Source organism: Oxyura jamaicensis, chromosome 1 (genome assembly GCF_011077185.1).
Source record: "Oxyura jamaicensis isolate SHBP4307 breed ruddy duck chromosome 1, BPBGC_Ojam_1.0, whole genome shotgun sequence".
In the NCBI taxonomy this organism is placed as follows: Eukaryota; Metazoa; Chordata; class Aves; order Anseriformes; family Anatidae; genus Oxyura; species Oxyura jamaicensis.
Genome location: NC_048893.1, coordinates 43,353,026 through 43,372,994, shown reverse-complemented (window position 1 = coordinate 43,372,994; position 19,969 = coordinate 43,353,026). Strand labels below are relative to the sequence as shown.

The 19,969-nt window shown below is 46.1% G+C and overlaps 1 protein-coding gene across 2 annotated transcripts in view; it reads right to left on the bottom strand.

Moving 5' to 3' along the window:
* GSG1 (germ cell associated 1) overlaps window positions 1-19,969 on the bottom strand; it is a 90,213-nt gene that overhangs the window by 18,644 nt on the left and 51,600 nt on the right. The gene's annotated exons all lie outside the window — the stretch shown is intronic.

The window sequence follows — 19,969 nt, the reverse complement described above, 5'->3', positions numbered from 1 at the left end:
TTTCCTTTCCTTTCCTTTCCTTTCCTTTCCTTTCCTTTCCTTTCCTTTCCTTTCCTTTCCTTTCCTTTCCTTTCCTTTCCTTTCCTTTCCTTTCCTTTCCTTTCCTTTTCCTTTTTTTCCTCTTATTTGCTGTAGTTGGTATTGTTTGAAATTCCTTCACAGGGGTTGCAGAATCTCTGAACAAGGCAAAAGGGACTGGAGAGGGAGAGGTGGGTGTGTTCCTTGGATGACACAGGAAAAAAAATAGAAGAAGCCTGCAGCCTTGCAGAGGCTGTGGAACTAGAAAGACTGGCTGGAGAGAACAGGAGGGAAAACAGCTCAGAGGAGCTGCTCCCTCTGGGCTGATACTTGTGCAGTGGAGCTAAACTGAGAACACCCTGAGTGAGGACTAGGGGTTAGGAAAATGGTGAAGAGGGCAGTCTTGAGAGAACTGTGACCATAAACAAGTTGTGGTCACTTGTTATCAGTCTGCAGCACTGGGCAAGAAGTAGGAAGACTCAGCTCTAGCTCTCTGCCTGATTTTTAAGCTAACAGAATATTTGATTAAGGTTTCTCTCCCACCCTATTTCTAAAGCACGAAAGAGTTCTATGTTTTGCATTGTTTTTAAAATATTTTTCTAAGATTTGGTTTAAAACAGAATGCAGAGCTGCTCTTTCGCTCCCTCCTTAACCCAGTGATGGACACAAAAAATGTCCTGCTCCGTCCGATCAGTCCTGAGGCCTCACACACATCTTTAACATTGCATCACACTTTCAAAATCCATAACAGTTCAGCTTGTGCAGTCATAGGATGCAGTCATAGATCAGCTGTTCCCCTCTAATGAGACTCAAAGCAGGTCACTGGCCCATGCTACAACCCTTTACTGCTCCTGTAAGTCTACCTGTGGTTCAATCCTAAGGATGCCCTGGCTCTGCTAGCGGGCACCTGAAGTTCAAAGCAATTCTCAATCAACCCTAGAAAAGTAAATCTGTCCTACTGTACCTTTACTATTCCAGCCTTGAAACACTTTCTGATTTGGGCTAAAGCAGCAGTCCAGAATAACACTTCTCTCTGTGATTGTCATGCTCTGGGTTTGGGTTTGGGCAGACAGCAATGTTTGAAGAGCAATATTTCTAAGATCCTCAACAAAACAATTCTGGAATTTATTGGTGTTCCCTTCCACTTCCAGTCTATTACAGACCTAAATGTTTGCTTCACAGCTTTGTTGGAAAATTAAATTATGGAATGATTGAAACAATCATTTTAAGCCACTTTTAAAGGTAGTTTAACCTCAACACTGAAGATCTGGGGAGTGTTCTTTTAAAGGCTCAACTGAAGTCCTCCAAAAGCTTTGAGATCCTTTGGGATTGAAAAGCTAACAAAGTCATTTCATTGTTGCTACAGAAAAACCTTTGGGTCACAGATCAAATCTGGTGAGGCATAGCGTGTCCCAGACTGCACCAATTGGTGTCTTGGGGCTGTATCTTGTCAAACTGAAGCAGAAACGTCAGGGAAGCTGCACCTCCAATCTGGCCTTCCGTATTTTATTTCCTCATGGGAAGATCCCCGTACTACTCCTTCTCCACCTCCTCACTCCCAGGCTTTCAGGGGCCCTGACTCAGACACCCAGTTCACTAGTGCACTGCCAAAACGTGCATCCCGGGAAAGTGACGTGAGACCTGCAGGATGTCAGCCAGCTTATTCCATCACTACTTGGAAAACAGCCATGGTTTGGAATGCCTACATCCACCCCCAAAAAGCTTCTCTCCCTTATTCTAAGCCCCCACAACCACCCTTGGCTTCCAGGTTATGTGTAGGCGCTGAGACTTCCCACAGAAGAGAGCAGAAGGGAGTGCAGCTTCCATCTCCTAACCTGGAGGTGGAGAGATATAATCAAGCACTTTCCACACAGCTTAGGGCTCCTAGCAGAGGTGATGGAGAATAATAAGCCTCCTTCCGATCCTAAAGACTTTTTCACAGAGACTTTCCCTATAGTTATCACACCCTTCAGGGACACAGGTTCACCTGCTGGACACTGCAGAAGCCTGATCTAACCCTCTGCACATCATTCACCTTCAGGCTCTCTGCTGCTCACACAGAGGCCATGGCTTCTGTTACATCCCCATCTTTTTAGAATGACATCCAAGCTGGACTGAAAGACTTTGAATGGTGAGGAGCTTATGTTCCTAAACTGTCCCCCTGGCTAACCAGCCTCGCAACTTGGAGTGCACGCCCTTTTTCTAGATGGATTTCAACTGCCAGCCACTGAAATGACTTCTGTATTAGTAAGCTAAACAGTTCAGGCCATGCACTCAAACACTGGCATGCAATTTGCTGCATTGTTAAACTGTTAGTGTGCTTCCTGGCAAGTTTTGGCTTGTGCCAGCTATTACTCTGCTAACAACAGCAGGGCAAAGTCTGATACCACATATCAGGGCATCGTTCCCAGCAGGTGGTTTGGGCAAGGCTGTCTTCTGTGGGGGAGAAGAAATTTTATTTAGAGGGATGCTGTGCCACTTGCCCTCAGGTTAAGAGAACTGGCACTGGATCACTTTATTTACTAGTGTAGGTGTAACCTAGATTTCAACAAGACCTTTTCTGCCAGCATTGTTTACTATTAGAAATCTCTCTCCCAAATGAAGTATTTGTAGATTGTGATTAAGTCAATTCTTAACTTTCTCTTATATAAACTGTACTTTGAGTCCTTTCCAGTTTTCAGCATCCTTTGAGAACTACAAACAGGAAAGCAGAAGACAGGCTTCCATTACTCCAGTATGACCTAAACAACCGTGTCTGTACTCCAGGTCCACCCCAGCTTCCTCTCCCTTTTATAAGCATAGCAATAAGGCAACAGACTCTCCCTGTCCTCACCCGTGTACCTCATTTCCAGGGTCAGAAATCCTACAGAATAACTGGACAATACACTAGTTTGGTCCCTGACATGAACCCGAACTAAGTGTTTGCAGGATGCCAAGATTACTCATCTGTACTCTTCTGCTATTCAGGCTAGACATAGTTGCTGGTGGGACTGAAAAAAAGGAAAATGTCCCTCTTGCTATTCTGCCCATACATTTAGCAGTGATGATGTTCATAAACTATTTTTTTTAATTATTATTATTATTATTATTATTATTTATTTTTGTTTGTTTGTTTGTTTGTTTGTTTTGTTATGTTTAGGGGAGGTTCTAAAGATTATCTTCCACAAATTCCATATCCTTCATAGTGACACTGTTCCAAGCTTTCCTAGTTCCCTGTTGCATCCTACATGCACTGTTACAAGAAGGTAGCCCTGATGTTTCATTGTTGAAATGCACTCAGGAGATCCAGCTCTGCCTGCACAATTTGAGCTGACCTTGCTGTTTTTCCCATCCCCTCTATTATTTGTGTGATATGCAAATATTATCATCAATGGCCTGAAATTTTCCTAATAAATGAGTTCAGTACCATCAGGCTAAAATTTTACCCCCATATCAATGTGAATGGCCATATTTGCTGATTTCCCCTGGCAGGTACTTTCTGAAGTTCAACACTGATAAGCTTTCAAGCCGCACAATAGAGGTGGTGCTGATTATCTATGCCTGTAGCACTGCCATCCACAAGAAAGTTTTTGTATAACAGCCCACTTACTCTCAGTTGCTATGGTCTTGACCATTCTGTTGTAAAGCAAAAATAACTGCACTACAAATGAAAAGATGTTTTTGTGTAAGGCGTTGCTTCTGAGCACAGTTCCAAGCTCAGCTGTGCAGATCTACAGAAATGGCACTCGACCACTTCATCTCTGTACTTTACGGTACAGCAAGGCTCAGTCATCTCTGTCTGCAGGGACATCAGGGGAAGCGAGCCAGGGAGCCACTACAGGACACGCGCTGAGAGAAGTTACGTGAGCACGTAGACAGTGTCACCCTGTTACTACATCTGCTCTCATGACTCGGGGATACACCGATGCAAGCATTGCAGTGTTGCAAAGCAAATATTACAGCCTCACCAGCCCTCTGGTGTGACACAGCTGTCACTGTGCTGCTGCACAATTGTCACCAACTTGCTAAGCAACCTTGACAGCAAGGCAGGGCCATGTCAGTGTACGGCACGAAGGTCACAAGCCCAGATTTTCAGCAGCAACCTCCAGGACTTCTTCTGTAGGGCTCCCCCTGGCTGAGCGGCTGAGGAAACCGAGATGTTCTCCAGCAAGCAGTATTTGCATGGATAATTAAAAAATAATAATAGTAAGTTGGGGGTAAGGAATAAAAGCCTCAGCCTGCTTTGCAAGCACAAATGCAGCCTGCAACTCTGAATGTGAATTTCCCAGCCATCAGAATTAATATTCCTCCATATCTGTCCCTTCCTTAGTGTTTTTTTCCCTCTCCATTGCACTCTCTAAGCCAAAGATGAAGTTTTAGAAATTAAATCTACCCCCTCTGGTAAACGCCATACCTGCCACCTTAAGATCTCATTGTCAGCCCCTGAAAAATGACTGGTAACCTCCACTGGGGCACTGCTGCTTATAGGGACAGCTCTTTCCTCCAGCAAAGAGCTAAGTGGCATTAAGTGTGGAGCATTAGATAAAGTCAAGAAGGCAAGAGACTTATTGTGCTAACTCTTATCTCCAGAAACACCTTTGACATGCAGAATGTTTGTTCACAGTGATTACCTGGGTGGAGAGATTATTGTTGCTTAAATTATTTACTTTTAAAACCTCAGCTATTTGCCTCACCCTCCTCAGGCTGCCCTGTGCACCTGAGCACCAACACACCTCAGCATAGCTGGGGAACACCAGGAAGGACTATAAAGAGTGTTAGGAGGGTGGCTCCTCGGGGACACATCTGACGAAAGATGTGAGACTTCCAGCAGGACCAGTCATCAGCAAAGAGAGCAAAAAAGTGTCACCTGCCTCTGCCATAAGGGCTGCTGGGCAGGAGTCCCAGAGGAGCAGAGGGCTCGGGTGAACACCAAGCCTAGCAAGAAGGCATCTCCTCCTTCCCCACTCCCTGACCCTACCAGATAAGGGGACAGAGTGAGTTTCCGCTAATTGAACAAATACAGCCTTAAAGGCCTCGTGCATGGCGCACAGGATGGATATGCTCTCTCCCACCCCTGTGGGTGTGAAGTAGGTCTGGCTCCCTCTTCCCAATGCTTTGTGCGTCTCGGAGACTCTTGCACCATTCCTTAACAACTGGCTGAAGGGAATGAAAAGCAGAATTGACTGGAAGGACTTGGTTTCAGATATCCTGGTGACTTTGCTACCACCAGTGCATTGAAAAGAAACGCCTTTGGGTGTAGAAGAGAGATGCAAAAGCAGCACTGGGTTACTGCTTGGAAGGAGTCTGTGTTCCCTGAGGTCACTGGCTACACTCATATTGTTTTTTTATGGTGGACGGTTACACCCACAGTCTTTGCCCTGGCCAAAGCAAGTTTGTTTCCTGGCCTGAAGTGTGTTCTGTGTCCAGGCCAGTTCTGGAGACCAGGAGCGATAGGCTAGGCTTCCATTACTGGGCTTCTCTTGGGAAGCTATTCCACACATTAACAAAAGTCAGTCAGAAAGATTTCCTGATATGCAGCTGAAAATTTCCTTTCACTCAAAGCCTTTCCATTACTCCAGCTATTTTCTTTTGGAGCTTCTCCCTTAAGCTGTGTATTCCACTCACCTCCATCCACCCAAGATAAAATTTCATCAGTTTCTGAAAGCCCAACTTTTCAGAACTGCCTTTCCCATCCCTGCCCTACCCTGGTTCACCCTCCTGTCAAGAGGAAGCATGCTGCTTGCCATGCTGGGAGCAAGAGCCAGATATTCAGAAGTGATAGGAAACCACAATTCCAGTGCAATCTCTGGGAGCAGCAGCTGTGACCATCTCCAGCTGCCCACAGCAAGTGATGAGCCTGCAGTCCAGGTATGACTGGCCGGGTTGCCTCTAGAGGCAGCTCTCAGGGCTCCCCAAAACAGCCATGCAGTCACCATCAATACAGTAACCATGGTGGAAACGTCGACATCACAGGCCTAGAAATATTTCCCAAAATAACCACACTGAATAGTGTATGAGAAGCAAACAGTCTGGCCTTTGCATTTTGAAACACGGACCCAGATCTCTGTGGTGGCCACATTAGTGATCACTACTGCATTTCAGCATCACGTTTACCTCTCAGTATAGTAGTGGCTCATTATATTTCTGGACAGCACCCAGCACGCTGGGGCCCTAGCTTCTGGGCATTGCCATAGTGCAGATAATAGTACTAACAATTAATAATACTGTCTTGTTTCCTCATACTGTTAGAATAGAGTCAGTAAGAGTGTTAAGCACTGTGTTTGTCTTTCCTACCCATGTAAATTTAATCCCAGTGCTACAAAGGTATTCCTTTGGGTATATGAAGCCCTAGGGACACTTCAGCTCACGGCACGACCAAACGCATTCCCAAAATACATGCCTGTTCCAGATCTTTTGAAGACTGTATCATACAAAGAGCAATTCCAGCATAATAAAAAACAAAACAAAACAAAACAAAAAACACCAACTTATTCCCTGGAGCTATTAAATCCTTGTTTCCTCTGCAGACCACTCAGGAAAAAAGTCACAACATCTGAGTCAAACTCAGGTAGCAAATAGGCTGCATATGGCTCATATAAATACAGACCATTTTACTACATTACATGGGGCAGCCTAGAAGACAAGTCTTTATGAAATGTGCCGTGGCTTAAGCCACTCTTGTTCAGTGGTTCATCACTATCCTCTCAGCTTGTGTGAGCTGAAGGGTGCCTGTAGTAGTGTGAAGTAAAACAGGACAGCATCAATCACTTCCTGCAATAGTTAGCTTCTAAAAAGGTGAATGCATAACCTTTAATGTCTCAGGGGCTGAGAACTAGAAAATTTGTACAACTCTTTTATAATATATTCCCCCACCTCAGAAGTGCATACACCTACACATGCGTCCATTCTTCTCGTAATCAGGCCCACTTACTTTCAGGGTTAAAGTTCACTAACCAGACAAGAACAGCTCCCAGATTATACTGCTGTACAATAACATAGCCTTGCTAGCCTGCTTAGGTTTGCAGCTTAAGAAGCAACATCAAGAAGGACGTTTCCAGGCAAGCAAGCATGCAATGAGCGTGCAGCAAAGCCTCAGTGTCAGGCTAGAAGTAAAGGCAGCTGGACCCATCTGGGTCCCAGAGACCCAGCACACTGTGCATCGCCCAGGGCTGTTGCACAGCCAGAACAGTGAGTTCCCCCATGAATGGGCTGTCACAGGGAGCAGCTGACATTATCAGAACATAAAAGCAGACAGAATCTAATCGGGAAACAAGCAGGACACCTCCTCACTTCTTTTTATTTAGGGAAGAGACACACCTGCTTCCTCTGTGACAGGCCTGAAAGACCTCAGCAGCAGCTCATTGATCTTTGTCCTATTAGTCACGACAGGGGCAATTATGATAATGATGAGTGTGGTTGCTAGCATTGTAAACCACTCAGTAATGCAGTCACAGACGAAAGCATATATGAGCTAAGCAAACACTGAGATAACAAGCAAGTCTCTGTTCCAAGGTATTTAAAATGGAATTATGAATTATCCACCTTCCTGGTGAGCAGGGGTCAGATTATGTTACAGGAATTTATTCTGACTGGGCAGGGGAACGTGAAAGAATAGAACTTCAGTGGTGGAAGAGTCATGTGGAAGCTGGGTGAACTGCTCGACAGGCAAAATGCAGCCCAGAGGCCACCAGCTGGACAGTTCAAACAAAATCAGTTGTGGATCTTGGAACCTACAAAGTGCTTCAGACAGATTCATTTAACTGTTGCTGTGCATGTTTAACACCACAGAAAAAATAAAGTCCCCATGAGCTTTAGGTTACTTTTGCTTTCAAAGTGGGGATTTGGAGAACTTAAAGCTGGGAAGCCCTAAACCAAATAACAATTGCCTTGTGGGGAAAAATGTCTGCAGTCCTGAGGTCTGGCACTTTCAGAAGGATGTAGGGGTCACAGGCTGCTTCGCTGACTCCCTTCACAAAGCCCCTTTCTGCCATGCATGCACAGAGTATTTAGACAGAAGGTTACATGGGTTGGATTTCAAAGCAAGGAATGTCAGAAGAGATCTTCCAGCCGCGAATGGCCTCCAGATGTGGGTTGTTCTTCTCCAGGCGAGGGGGAAGGGATGAGAACGCCTTGCGTTTGTCTCACAAAATTAAATGGAAAAACATTGTCTACTGAGTAGGCTGGGCAGGGAGAGAAGGTGGAGTCAGAAACTGGGCAGCACAGAACAGAAAAGCAGAACCACAGCTTAAATGGTTTGGCACACGAATTGTCCTAAAAGCTGCAGTCTCCGTGTTGGTCATTAAAAAACACAGCAGATATCAGTAAATTGACATGCAAAGCACTGAATAAACCAAAAGGCAATTTTATTTGCAGAAAGTATATTTTCTCCTTCACAGAGCTCAGCTAGGCTTTTAAGTTGTGAAACACCCATGGAGAGGCTGCTCAGGAGGCTGTGGCCAGGACTGTGTGATGGTTCAAACTGTGCTAAGCCACAACCAGCACGTTTCTGTTGCCAGCACCCAACAGTCCTGTATTTGTACCTAGCTATCTTTTCCTCTGAAAAGGTTGTCTGTGGATGGTCTCCTTCCAGCTGATTCATGCAAAATTATTCTCCTTGACTGATATTTGGCCCCAAGCAATGGATCTGTGCAAGCTGGAAAGACAGCATCCCTGGGGACAAATTTTACTCTCAGTTATTTCTGCAAATGTTCTACTTGTGGTTGCAAATACACAGAATCCAGATTTCATTGCTGATATGGAGCTTGACATTTCCTGCTTGGACAGGTGTAACTGTTGGATCAGACAACCAGAGCATAGGAAACCAGAGCATTTGTTCAGCAAAGGAAGACTGTCTTCTATCTCCTAAATGTCTAAGGGCATCTACTGCCCTGTCAGAGCTAGCAGGGAAAACAATGCTTTTCTCGTTTTAATAACATGACCACAGCGTTTGCTCACTTTCACTCACATGGCCCTGTTTCTTGTTTATGATGTGGCCTAGCACACCAGTGCAACAATCATTAGAAATGTCCATAGGAGATGACAGCTGTCCGTCTGCAGTCTTCTCCAGCTCATTGGCTCACTTTCACCTCTCCTGCAATATCTGACCAGCTGTCAGATAATAATTTGGGAAATGACTGCAGGGGAAAATAAATAAATAAATAAATTGGAAAGAGAGAGAGAGAGAGAGAGAGAGATTTACTAAAAATATAATACCTGTAGCAGCCCAGACCAAAGACCCAGCATTTCTTCTCTAGCTGCCACCAGGTGTTAAGGAAAGTAATATAAGAATGAGGGAAAGGGTGAACTACATCCCAGTGCTCCTCACCCTCCATCAGCCTGCTGTTTAGGACACTTCTGATGCAAACATAGCATTTGTGCTGTTGCATTCAGCAGTCACAAAAGGAAATATGCTGCACAGTTGTGCCTAACTTGCTCATGCTTCTACAACATTCTGTGGCAATGAGCTCCATTATTCGTTGATGGCTATGTGGAAAATTAAATAGCTTGTTTGTTTTAAACCTGCTGCCTAATCATTTTATCAGGTGCCGTTAGTTTTTGTGATATGAAACTGCATAAATGTTAGTTCTCTGTTATGTTCTCCATACCATTCATGATTCCCTTCCAGGCATCTATTTTCCAAGATCAGAAATCTGTGCTGGTCCAGAATCTGTCTCCTATTTCTGATAATTGTTGTCCCCTCTATTCTTGCTAGTGTTTCTCTAAGCTCTTCAAAGAAGTGACCAGAACCACTTTCAACTTTCTAACTTTCAGTACACACAGACATATTCATGTTCTTTCCTTCTTTCCGTACTCACTCTTCACATTTCTGTTTGCCTTTTTGACCTCCACAGAGCCTTAAGACAGTTTTCAGCAAGCTGTCTGCAACAATTCCAAGGTCTCTTTCTCTGCTGGCAGTAGCTGACTGAGAGCTGCTTGGTGTATTTGCACAGTCAGGTTGTTTTCCTCCTTGTGGAATTCCCTTGCATTTGCTGCCACTGAATTTCATCTGTCAGGGAGTGCCTCGTCCCTCCATGCCAGGAAATTTTCTGCAACCCTTCGCAGTCAGCTTTAAATTGCCTCTCTGGAATAATTGCAGGGCACAAGTAAACTGTTAACTTGCTGTTCATGTTCCTCTCCAGACCATTACAAGTGTGTTGAATAGCACTATTGCTAGCACAGAGCCCTTAGAGGTAGTTCTGAGGAGCTCTTTATTGAGACTGACCACTTGAAGGGCTCAGGTTGATGCTTGTTTTCTTACTTGCAGCCCCATCTGGCAGAGCTCCCCACACCTCCCTCCCACCTTTGAGAGTGGCCCAGCGCACAGGACTGCCTGGCACCAGCCTTGACAGACGCAGTGTGTGAGGACACTCTTGGTGATATCCAGACCTAACCCTTTTAATGTCCTGGAACTTAAATTCAGCAGACCTGGGGATGGCTGAAACTGAACACAGACACTTTGTTTCTGTACTGCTGAGTTCTGGGTTATATGAGGACGACATGGAAAAAATCTCTGAGTTAAAGCATGGGAAAGGTTGGGACTATTCACGTCAGTGGAGGACAGGGTGCAGATCTGCACCATTCCCTCGCACATCTCCTCTGCTTCCTTGGCTTGTCTCATGCCTGATGTGCCCCTTCCCTTTCTCAACAGCTGGCAATGGCAGGCAGAGATGCCCTGGGCAAGTTTCCACCCGCTGTGAACAAGCCTGCACATAGAAGGATCCTCCTCAAGCCATCCATCAAGAGTGAGATGGATCAGAAAACACATCAATGGGCCAAGTGTGGGCACAGCACACTCTCCACCCTCTTCTGCCAAACCACAGGCTCTCTGAGCCAGAATCTCTCAGAGCTTTGTCATTCTGATACTCTCCTCTGAAACACCCCAGCTCCTCCACATCCAGCCCCTCAGACTCCCCCAGCTCAGCTGGCGTTCTGACCTGAAAGATCTGCCTTCTGCCCCTGAATCTGCAGCAGTAAATAATGCCGTGGTCATGCGGCCCTTGCTACAGGTGCCACACTGTCTCCGAGGTGAGAGGGGCCACCGTGGGGGAAAGTATTCCAGGCATGAAATGCCTCTGTGGTCCTTGAGACAGGAATTCCTCTCACACACGTGAGTTGTGTCCCCACCCCACTCCTCCATTCCCCCCACTGCTCAGTGCAGCTGAAACCCAGCAGCAACACCGGCGGACAGGTTTAGTCACTGCACCACCTGGGTATCGATTAGACCTGCAGGTGGAAAACAAGTGATCAAAGCCAAGGTGTCACCTTCGCCAGAGGATTCTCCCTGGCTCCCACCCTGGGCCCAGCACCAGCCCTCACCCTGTTGCGTTTCAGCATCCCAGCTCTTCCCATGGCAGCCTGGCAGGTGTTTATTCAGGCAGAGGCATTTCACTTCACATGTCTTCAGCTTTCATGGAAGGCAGAGAAATTCCAGAGCTGCTTTCCTGAGCAGCACGGAGCAACCCAACACTGCTGACAGCCGGGACAGGCAGAAAACAACAGCCTCTTTGTGTCTAGGTCAGACCCTCCGCTACTTGTTACTGCCCGCTGACATTTCCCTGCGCAGCAAATGGATTTTAAATTACAGCGACAACCTGGCCTTTCTTGTGTTAAGGGCTCAGCCTTACAAATAGCATGTGGCACCCAGCAAGGCACGGGCTGGTCAGCTGCCTTCAGCATCGGGAGTGGGACAACCAGCAGCTGCTGCTTGTGATGCAGTGGATAGCTTTGGTTTCCAGGAAGGAGAAAGTCTGGGATTCATGTCTCCAATGCACCCACATATTCTGCTCCCTTGAAAGGAGACATCGGAGACAGCAGTAAAACCTCTCTGAGAAAGGGAGGTGAAGGTCAGCTACCAAAGTCTTTGCAGCTTCCTTGTTCATTGCTGTTTCCACCCTGCTTTCACTCTGCCACCACTTGTTTTGGTGGCCGCAACATGCAGAGGTCTCTGTTAATTCTCAGAGCTCCATCATGACCAGTATTTGGCCCATGGCATGGAGACAGTCTCTACACTGAGCTACGAAGGTGGCAGCATGGAACTGGAACAATGGATGGAAGACAGCTCAAAGAGCCTCCATAAGCAGCCCACAGCATTCGCTGCCTGATCAGAGCTGGTTTGCCAAGACACACTGCTGCTTCTGTCACATGGAGCTGCAAAACTTGGAGGGGCCGAAGGAGATTGGGACCTCCCTTCCCCTCCACCTGCTTTTCTTACAGAGAAAAGGACTCTACAGCCAGGTGACACCTGGCATAACAGCTGCTCTGCAAGTGGTCCACAGGGCTGAAAGGCCTCCTTCTACATCATGTGTGGAAAACATCACTGCCTTAAGGAGTGTAACTAGCTATGAGCACATAGGTGCTCCTAACTCATGGCTTGCTGACTGTATAGCCACAGTAACAGAAGTAGGATGTCCAAGTTCCCCTTCACCTTGCCTGCATACTGCTCACCTTGACACACACAGAGCAGCACTGTGAGAGGATCAGACCCTGCACTCAGAAGGTTTTTCCCTGTGCTTCTGGAAGTGCTGAAGATGATAGTGCCTCTCATCCCTCTGTCTTTTACCCTGTCTCAGTACACTCAATATTCACAGCCAACCTGGCCACTGCAAAATTATTGTCAGAGGTTATTCATCCCATGTCTCATTTTGCTCAGCTTCATCCTCTAGTCCAATTAGGACCAGTTTTGTAAAGTAGACCCACGCTCTTTTATATCACCGAAGATGCAGCATTTGTTCTCTGAAAGGTAGTACCTGCAGCTTTGGGGTTACCCTTAAGCCACCATCAAAGGTTCAAAAATCCCTTTGAATAGCCACATCCTCTTAAACGTTTATTCTCTCCACCTCCAAGAGTCCTCCTTCACCTGAGAGCTCTCTTTACCAGTTTCTCATGTCCTTTGCTTCAATTCATTCATTCTCATTTTCTGTCCAGCTGACCATGCATCCTACAGGGATGGCAGTACCTAGACATACCTATCGAATTCAATAAATCCTTTTGTGCCATTGAGATACTTGGCTGATTGTCATTCCATGCTCACAAAGCATCATTCTTTATAAGCACACTTGCAGTAAAAAAGCCTAGATTTTAGTTTTCTGTGCTATCTAATCATCCTCAGAGCCAGGCAATGTGGTGAGTGCTCCCTTTTTCTTCCTCCTTATCTACCTCATGTCTTCTCCCATGCTTCCAGCATGGAGCTGCACAGGAATATGGTGCTTGCTAGAAGCTTAATACTATTTTTGGCTGCATTAAGCAAAGTATCACCAGCAGGTCAAGAGAGGTGATCCTTGCTTTCTACTCAGCACTGGTGTTCTGGGCCCAGCTCTGGGCTCCCAGTACAAGTGAGACATGGACATATTGGGGAGATCCCAATAGAGGGCCACTAAAATGATGAAGGGACTGGTGCATCTCTCCTATGAGGACAGGCTGAGAGCTGGGGCCATTCAGCCTGGGGAAGAGGAGGCTCAGTGGGGATCTCATCAATGTCTATATCTAAATATTTGATGGGAGGATGCAAAGAGGATGGAGCCAGGCTTTTCCCAGTGGTGCCCAGTGCCAAGGCACGAGGCAAGAAGCACAAACTGGAACACGGGAGGTTGCCTGTGAACAGCAGGAAGCACTTTATTGTGCAGGTGACTGAGCACTGGAAGAGGTTGCCCAAAGAGACTGTGGAGTCTTCTTCCCTGGAGAACTTCAAAGGCTGCCTGGGCATGGTCCTTGTCCACGTGCTGTAGGTGTCCGTGCTTGAGCAGGGGGGTTGGACAAAATGGCATTCTGAGGTCCTTCCAACCTCAACCATTCTGTGACTGTGATACTGTGCCTTCTCCTTTGGAGGTGTCACAGACAGCCAGGCAACTCCTCAGTCCCACAGTGCTGCTGGGACTAGAGCGATTCCTTGTCGTAGGATTTGAGGCAAACCCTCTCAGCAATGAAAACTTTAACTTTTGCTGTCATGACTGCTGACAGAACCTCTCAGAGTAAAATATGGCTCTGAAATTTGTGTATGTGAGAGGGATATCAGCCACTCAAGAGCTCTAAATGACATTGTCTGCCTGTTCCCCTGCTAAGTGCTGTATCACGTTGCAGACTCTTCTCCAGCTCCACTGTCCTTGCTTCCAATTTTCTTTCTTTTGCAAGTTCCAAAGACTCCCGCCCTTTGAATAGCTAAGTTTGGGTTTATTTTCCCCCAGATAATAGGTTTGCATTTTTCCAGTTTGAATCTTGCGTTATTATTTCCTGCCCATATCCTGCCTCAAACACAAGGGAGCCACGAATGTGGTGACTGTACATTACAAAAGGAGAAGGAATGGAGTCATGAACATTTTTGCGTTTGTGAAGGCACAAGGCACAGAAAGGGAGCACGTGTGCATGAGGGGAAGCAAAGCATAATTTATGTTCCCTCTGAAAAGACCAATGGACAGCTGGAAAGAAGCAGGGCAGAAGGGAGCAAAGAAGGGGGGGAGACCATAGTCTGATGCTCATTCTCTGTACTGAGGTGACAGGTTTTTCCCCATCACAACTTCTTGCTTTACCACCACTTTCTTTACACAGTGGCACTGTTTCAATCCCTGATTCAAAATCAGAAAGACTGCCATGGGGTCGATGCAAATTGTTCCAGTTCTGCGCTGCTGCAGCTAAGCTCGGAAGGTGGCCCACAGTGTAACAAATATGGATGTTTCTTCTTTCAGAAGGGAACCATGCCTCTGCAGTCACAGGAATCATTTCCCTCTTTATCAAGGAATGAAAAAGGCAACCTAGAGATCCTCCCCTCCCTTCTGCCATGCAGCAGCAGCATGAGAGAGGAATTCCCAACCCCCTGCCTGCCCTCTGCACTTTGCTCATTACATGGAGCATGGACATGGAGCTCAGAGGCACTTTCCTTGTTGGCCTTATCACCCACCGTATTCATCCCTCTCTGCCCTGCTCTGACCCAGTCAATGCCCAGTCTGTCTTTACTTCCCAGCTACACTTCCCTGTTTTCCTTCTCCTCCCTCCTCACCATGCATTCAGCCTTGTCTTTTCCCCTCCTGCCATCCCTTCCCCGCACCCCAAGACCAACACGGATACCGCTGCCATTCCAAGCAAGCCTTCCCTGGGCTTTTCCTTTGGTTTAGTTGAGTAAGCAGTCTGCAGGCTTGGATTACTCATATGCCAGTTCCCTTGCAGTCTCTACTGTTTGTTATCTTTCTAGGCTAGCACTTTCCCTCTTGCATACGTGTAGGGCCAGTGATATTACAATGCTACTTAAATAAGTGATATTGCAGAGAGTGAGAGACAAGTACACTTACTGTTGATGCACCCTCCAAGATCTTATCTCTGGCTGCAGAGGGAGAATCCTAGAGCCTTCCCAGGACACCAACACCTACACTAAGAAGAAAGTCCAACAAACCTCCTGTGGAGCTGACAGCGTTAGAGACCCAATGGGAGCAGTGCATAGGGGTCTATTATCAAATGTCCCATAACCAAACCTCATCCACAGCACAAATGGCACTGCCCCTTAGCTAAGGTCTGTTTCTGCAGCCAATGACACAGCAGCAGTCCAGGATGGCCATGCAAATAATTCCTTTTGTCAGCACTGAGTGAAAGGAAAAAAAGAAAGCACTCTCAACTCATGCCATTTCTTGGTGCTTGCAGGATTTTATTTTTTTCTCCACCAACACAGTAAAACCTGTTGGTGCACAGTGTGTACTGTTAATACAGCAGCCACAGAAGGCAGAAGTAGAAATGAGCCAGGAGCAGGAAAAAACAACAAAGGAAACCTCCTTGGCTGCCAGAATGGATGAGAGAGACCTTCATGAGCAGGTGGAAAATACCACCAGCCATTACCTCTTTGATGTGGAATGGGAGAGGTTCTTGGGGAAAGTGACAGCTCAGGGCTGCTGGGGCTGAGGTACCATTTGCACGTTACAACCAAATGTCTTCAGCTGCTGTGTTTCCAATGTAATAAAGGGAAGAGACTGAGGTAGAAGTTACAGGAAGGGAAAACAGATGGGGCATGCTGTTCCCCCACTCTCATAAAAGCAGGAGAAGACTTCATTTCAGATGGCTCTCATCTTAGCACACCTTCTTCTTTTGCTCCAGAACATGGAAGAAAGTTACATTTTCCCTGCTTCAAGTCTCTATTTCCAGCACCAGCCGTCTCACACTGCCTCTTCCAGGTGTTTAACACCTCCACCTGAGGATCACATTCAGCCCATCCAACAGCTCCTGGAAAGGCAAAGCACTTCTGAGCTAACTGATCCACTTAGAGCTAGTCCAAACCCCTCAGCCAGTTACGAGTGAAGTACCATTTATTCAGTCTGGCAGAATCCACAGATCTGCTGCAGAGACCACAATGTGCATGTCAGTACTCCAAGACAGCATGAGATGCCAGTCCATCCCTTGCATGGAGGAATCAACCCATCTTCACCCCCCTCTCCAACATGAGAATGAAGTTTATGGCCCGTCTCACATGTGGGGACAAAACTGAACTCCAGTCACTATGAAAAGTATGAAAGGAATGCTCTCCTTATCTCATGCCCTTCTTTTTATTTATTTTTTTTTAATTCCTCTTAAGAAACATGGAGAACTTTGGGGCTTCCCAGATGTGGTAGGTGGGATGCAGGGAATGCATTATGACATTGAACCCATCCTTAATGCTTAACTCCTAGGGGGAACTACAGCATGTCCTCAACATCAAAACTTTCTGCCATACTGCTCAAACACTACGAACCCAGGGCATTTTGAACACTGTACCTATCACCTGCTTTCAAAAGGTCAGTCAGACTGGCAGCCCTAGCTGATTTTAGAAAAATTTGATATGGATTTTTCCATAGGTTTAGTTCTTCGAGCATTTTGGGCCAGAAATCATCCCTGACACCAAAACGAGTAAAAATACAAAATCAGCTGAGTACAGGGCAAGTTACATCTGTTCACTGCTGACTACAATACATTATTTTCTTGTACCACTGAGCTTGTAAAGTCATCTTCCCTAAGTGCTGGAAATCTAGCATCCTTAGGGGGACAGGAGCATGACAACAAACATTAGAGAAATGACCAAAACCATAAAGGTGTGAATTCCAATATCTGCTTCCTCAGAGCACAGCAAAGCTATAAATAAGGGAACCATCTCCCTCTCCTCTCCACTGGATTAATGCTTCCATTTGAAGCCCTGCAGGGTCATGCGTGACAAATGCAGTTTATCATAGTGCTCTGAGATGTATCTTACGTCTCTGCAAGTTACTGTATCACATGGATAACCCCAGGATACACACACAAACACATCAGTTACACCATCACAGAGCAGTATGAAACTTGCTGGTTTCTATTTTTTTAAACCCGCACATGAGCTCAGGCTCAGCCCCACCTTCTCCATGTCATGACAAGCGGAGAAGCAGCGAACAGTATGGAGCATATCAATTCCACCTGTCCTGCAACCAGCCAGCAGGATGTTGCACAGAGCAAATAACACATCTAAGAGAGAGGAAAGGGGTTAAGTGTTTTCAGATGGAAAGCCATGCTGTTTAGACTGGAGGGACTTAATATGCAATGTGTGTTTGCAGATGGTTGTCCAGACAAACTCACTTGTATAGCACATGTATGTCCTGTTGAATTCATACTAGAAAGCATCGCAGAGAGCATGGGAACTCTGCTGCCATGGCCTATGCACCCTGGCACCCCCCTCTCTAGAAATGATCTCTTCTGGATGCTTCCAGCTGAGCCTGACCATGCCTTCCCCATAGCTAACTCCACACTTCATTTCTTGTTCCTCATCCTCCATTCCTCCTTTGATCTGGGCTTGTCAAAGTTTAATGTTTGTCTTTCTTATCTAATGTCAGTGCAGATGCTCTTCTTGTTACACCAAGGACTACGGGTCATACACAGTAGTGATGTCTGCAGACGTATGGCAAAATAAGCAGACATATAGCAGCTGCAAGCTGTTTGTTTGGGAAGAGCTTCAGCAAAGGCTTGGCATGCATGGGAAAGCTTCACCCTCTCATTGCCCATGGAAATGCCACTCCAGATTCCCATAGCTTAAGTTCTCATGGCTTTGACCTGACTGCCTCCTATTAGTCGGCATTCAGAAAATCCTGTGAAATGAGTGATGCTTAGGTCAAGGGACACCATGAATTATGGGGCGTGCATCTTAGGCAATTCAACCTTCACATGTCAAACTGGCAGCACGTTTTACACTTTAGATCCTGTGATGAGACTTTTCACGTCACGGTTTCCATTGCAACCTCCCTTATGAAAACCACACACCCTAAAGGGAGAAGTTGCCGGAGGTACACAAAAAGACCAGCCTCTTCTCTAGATGGGTGGGTAGGGCTGGTTCTCCCTCACGCGTACAAAAAGGCTCATTGAGCTAGCGCTTCATCCACAGACAAACAGCAACAGAAAACAAGACAAATGTCATCAGCTTGAAATATTCTCCTGCCTTTACCTATCAGTACGAACTTCTCTTAATTATACCCTGTCTTCTCCCTCTCCAGAAAGACAGGTGGATGCAAGGATGGAAATATCCCAAAGAGCTACTGATCTGCTCAGCAGAACTTGAGCTGTTCCCTGACCTGATCATACTCTGACGTTAGGGGGACCCACTTATTTGCTTAAGCCATCTTGCCACCATGCAGTGTTGCTCCCAAACAGGAGCAGTTATTTGCACCATTGTTTGCTTGATATTCGCTGTTACTCCCCCCCACACACACACACCTAGCTCAACAGGTAGAGCAACAGGGATGAAGCCAATTGTTGGTAGCATAGCAGTGTTCCTCCGGGGCCACAGTCACAGCATATGTGACCTGTCTGGTTATGTTTCTTTACTCTTCTGGCCAGGCACCAATTTTTCCAGAAGGAGAGCTAGGAAGAAGCACTCCTGTGGGCAAGCTGCTGCTGACGCCGCAGAATGCTGCTACCTCCCTGCAAAGAGCCTGATGCTGGCCATTGCCTGGCACAGCTAGAGAGCAACTTGTACAAAATGAGTTTGCTCTCTCTGGACAAAAACGTTTTGCCAGTCATGGGTCACTTCACACTCAATTTCTTAGCAGATTCCACCAACCTTGCCCAATGTGTGTTTTAGATGCAGGTATTTGGGCAGGTATTGCAGGTATTGGGTCTCAGATGAGCACTTCTGCAGGAAGTTACCCTGTGGCAAGTGGGCAGTCACTTGTGAGCAGCTCTGGGGCAAAGAGCAAACCCATCACCACCAAACTCTGGTAAGTGGATCCGAAGGGCTGCTTTAGGACCACCTGGTCCAGAATTTTGTGTGGAGCTTCACATCCCTCACTCCAATAAACTCTGACGGGAGAACAGGGAGGGACAAATGGACAGTGCAGCTCAATGCAAATGCAAACTTCTGCAGGGTAAGCAAATGTATTTTGCTTTCCCTGGATATCATATTCATGTATATCACCAAAAAAAAAAAACACATTCTAACCCATATGTAATAAACATAGTTAGGCTTATTACATCCTTGGGGAACAAAATTCTGTCTTTATTTTCCATCAGTGGCAAATTTCCCATGGAACTGTCTGGGCATAAAGTCTTTGCCCACCATATGTGTCATATTTGCTGCTGTTTCATCCATAGATCTGTTTTAAGTTGGTTGTTATAGTCTAAAATTAGACTGGGACAAGACACATATCAATAACACCAGAGAGAATGAATAATCTGAAAAACAGAGAAGTTTTTTAATCTGTGTAGTCTTCAAAGAATACCAGCTTTCTTTTTTGAATAGCAGCAATGCAGTGTCCTCCTCACTAAAGAGATAAAAAAACTTTGCCAGTTATTTTATCAGTATCTGCTCATCTCTTTCTGTGCCTCTGCAAAGGAAGGTTTGGTTCCTTAGAGTAGCAGATCACCAACTCTATCACAACTCAGCATCTTAAACAAGATGCTTTCTCACAAACTTCTTCCTCCTTCACCAGCATCATGATCACATCCCCATTCAGTCTTGCCTGTAGCATCCACGAGACAGCTTCATCACTCATTTCTCTGCAAATGT